This window comes from Amphibalanus amphitrite, unplaced genomic scaffold (genome assembly GCF_019059575.1).
Source record: "Amphibalanus amphitrite isolate SeventyFive unplaced genomic scaffold, NRLGWU_Aamphi_draft 000008F_arrow, whole genome shotgun sequence".
In the NCBI taxonomy this organism is placed as follows: Eukaryota; Metazoa; Arthropoda; class Thecostraca; order Balanomorpha; family Balanidae; genus Amphibalanus; species Amphibalanus amphitrite.
In genome coordinates this window covers 458,246-461,981 of record NW_024881504.1, presented here as the reverse complement: position 1 = coordinate 461,981, position 3,736 = coordinate 458,246, and positions in this window count along the sequence as shown.

Sequence of the window (3,736 nt, the reverse complement as noted above, 5' to 3'; positions counted from 1 at the left end):
GAAGGTGGCGTCTGGTCATCTCGGCCTGTGCTGTGAATGGGTCCATGGCGAAGGCCCTCAGTAGCTTGGCTTTCACACTGGACAGGTGATGGCGAGTCTCCGGAGGCATTCGCGACCACACCGCAAAAGCACCACCGCGCAGCCGAGTCGGCAGCACCGCCATCAACGATACCGCGCGTAGCTCGCACAGGAGTGCAGCCTGCTCCAGCCATTCCACGACGTTCCCAGTTCCGTCAAATTCCGGAATGGTTCTGGCGTCGAACGCCGGCGTCGCCTCCATCACTGCTCTTCCGGTGCCTCCGTCACCAGGCTCAGAGCTCTCACCTGGCATCTTCTCACCGCTTGGACCAGAAAAATGCCGAAATAGCTTGTAGTGTTTCCGACAAAAGTCCGAGTTGGTCTAGTCTTCTATTTCCATTCCAACGGCACCAACACCTCACACGGACCCGTCCTCTCGCCTGCGCCCTCTCTGCCTCACTGCCGTCTCTCACCCCGTCCACACATGGCCAGCAGGCGGCTTCCGCCCATGAACAACGTCGCCCTTCTTCCGTCCCTCCACGTGTCTCTGTCGCTAACGAAACAGTACTAATTCAGGCCCACTCGCCGACGCACAACTAAGCTAGGATGACACATTCGAAACACAGAGTCAGAGGGGCCCTAGCGGTCAGACACAGACACTAGCGGTTATTCACAGGAGGCCCCAGGAAGTAAGAAGGACCCTAGCTGTCAGGCTGGTCAGAGGGCCCTGAATGTCCTGACGTGTTTTTTTTATTCCCGTGAATTTCTTTCGCCTCTGACGTGATGAAACGCCAATGGGGCCTCCTGAAACGCCAATGGTGGGGGGGCGCCCCGTCCTCCCCCCTGGGTACGTCCCTGGGGCCCACACCGGTCTCCAAAGGTCCAAATTGCCCCTTGAGTCCCATACTGGCCAGTGGGCCGATAGTCTTATGATGGCCTTTGAGGTTTCTCACCGGCTTCAGAGGGCTCACATCGACCTATGAGGGCCCGCGCTGGCCTCCGAGGGCGCAAAATGGGCCTATTTCGGCATCTGAGGGACTCCGACTGCTTTTTGGGTGCCTACTGCCTCAGGCCGGTAAGGTGAGGGTCCCTACCTGTCTCTGAAGATCTCATTTCGACATTCGAGATCCTTATTTTGGGTCACAGCAGAGGCCCATGCAGTTCCCTTAAGGCCCAATGCCGACGGTCATATAGCCGCTTCTGATGGCCACACTTCCTCTTTTGAAGGCACCTCAGGGGTCACCAGAGGCCTGCCAGGGGCACCACCGGCCTCGCAGGGGCACCATGGGCCTGTCAGGGGCACCACAGGGCACGGGCCTGTCGGAGCGGAGGCACTTCAGGCTTGTTAGGGGCACCACAGTCCTGTCAGGGCCCAGGGGCCCCAGCGGCCTAGCAGGGGCACCACAGGCCCGCCAGGGGCACCACAGGCCTGCCAGGGCCCAGGGGCACTAAAAATAAAATAAACAATAAAAAAATGAAAATGGGATATCACCAAAATTAAGTGGCCGAATTCCGTTGAGTTTTTAATTTTGGTTATAGGTAGGGGCACCACGAATTAAATTCATGACTGCATCCCCTTGGAGTTTTCCTGGATCATCCCCTGGTGCTCGCACGGTTGAGACAAAAACGAGTAAGATTCTGGCTTTCAATACGCCTTTTCACGCAACACGATCCAGAAAAACAAAAGTATTAGCTCAGAAGTGTTTGACATGTGATTTTGAGCATACAAGACGGCTTCTATAACGCATTTAGGTCTTCGGCTTTTGGGGGGGTCAAATGACCCTCTCAGACCTTTTGGGGGGGGGGGTCATGACCCCGTGGACCCCCCCCCCCCAGGATCCGCCACTGATTATATTCGTGATCAGCACTTCGAAAAACCTCATAACGACCACCCTTTACGACACTCTAACAGGTCCCGATTTTCCCGACCTTGGGTAATTGACCTCACCTGGACCTAGGTCCCTAAAGCTGGTTATCATCGGCTTCCTCTCGTCACGGGCAACACGCTCGTTATTTCTCCGCGAAGCTCTAGCTCGATCAGGGGCGAAACGGCAATGGGGGGGGGGGGGGGGGAGTCCAACGGACCTCCCCCCCGATACTCTCGCGGCTGAAAAAAACACCAATACGGGCGAGGGATAATCCATAAGCTGCCCTTCGTTCGAAAGAGCGTCAACAATAATGAAATTACTTCGACCACTTTTTGGTCAGGTCAAAGTTCAGGTCATTGGGTTCATTGAAAGCCAAATTTCGCCGATTTTCAGGTCGAATATCGACAATTTGCAAGTTGCCGACGCATAACTCGGGAACCAATAGAGCTACAGCGCCGCGGAGAAGCGCATTTAGTAGCTATATTAGCGTTCTTTCTGGTTATTTTCTCAAATTTGACCTAAGATCAACGGTTTTGCCTGCAGGGAGCCAACACTGCCAAATAAAATATTTTTTTTTTTCGAGAAGTCTTTCTGCAATAAAATTATACTCAAGCCTTGCACGAGCTTTCTTTTACCGACATCGTGTTCCTCTTGTCAAGACGCATCGAATGAACTATAATTTGACCTTGAAAGGTCAACTTGGAAATTTGACCTCAGGTCAAAGTCATGATCTGACCGGATATTGTCATGTTGCATCTCAGTGGATCCGTATCGTCAAGCTGAAAGCATATTTTCATCGGTGACCTGACCTTGAATGTCCTTGGTCTGAATGTTTTACACAAAAAAACGACAGAACATTGGAATGTTGCGAGTAATTGAGGCTGCTGAAAGTTTTACAACATGTGTAGAATTGATAGACCTGATAAGGTGCGCCACGGCGGCGCACCTTATCAGGTCTATCAATTCTAAAAAACGGCGGCGCGGAGCGCCGCCGTTTTTTTGAGATATCGGCGAACACCGCACGGGTGTTCAAACACCCCCAGGCAGTGTGCATTGTGACCATTTGCCCCAGTAGTCAAAATTCCTTAGCCGAGGCCCTGAATGATTACAGCGCAGCCACTGGAAGTTGCATGTATAAAGTAGTTTCATAGACTACTGTATCACGCATACACTTATCGCATATACTTATGATGTTCATATTTACATTCTACATATGACTGCAACTGCTGATGCTAAAAAAGTGTTGTGCGGCCGCTCGGCTGTGTCAGTGCTGGCTGTGTCAGTGTCTGACACTCTGGTGTCAGTAGTGCAGCGGGAAGCTGGCGGCAGCTCTGTCCGACTGCAGTCAGCTGACACAGCTCTGTCCGACAGGGCCGGAGGTGACGGAGCCGAGGTGGCCGGAACGGTACAGGGGTGATCTGTCAGTGTCGCTCCAGGGGGTGGCTGCCGACACCATCAGTCACCTGGCTGGCCTGGGACGGACGGTCACAGTACTGGAGATATACGGTGAGCAGCGGCATCACGGACAGGCCGCTGATATACGAACTCAGCGAATGTCGGACACTGAGTAACGGTGTGCCGGTGTCGGACCTCATGGAGACAGGTGTGATACATAGCCAATGTGCTTTGAGAAATAATGAAGTCAATTGAGCTCCAAAATGGAGGACTGTTCACTCAGTGACATATCCGTTCAGAGTTAGTTGATCATACTCATAACAATTGTGTTGCACTGTTCAATGAAGTTCAATGCATTTGCTTAACATTGCATATATCATAGCACTGTTTTACCATTGTCTACTGTGTCCATAAAACCATGTGAATTATTAGGTGTTTTTTCGTTTTGTCATATA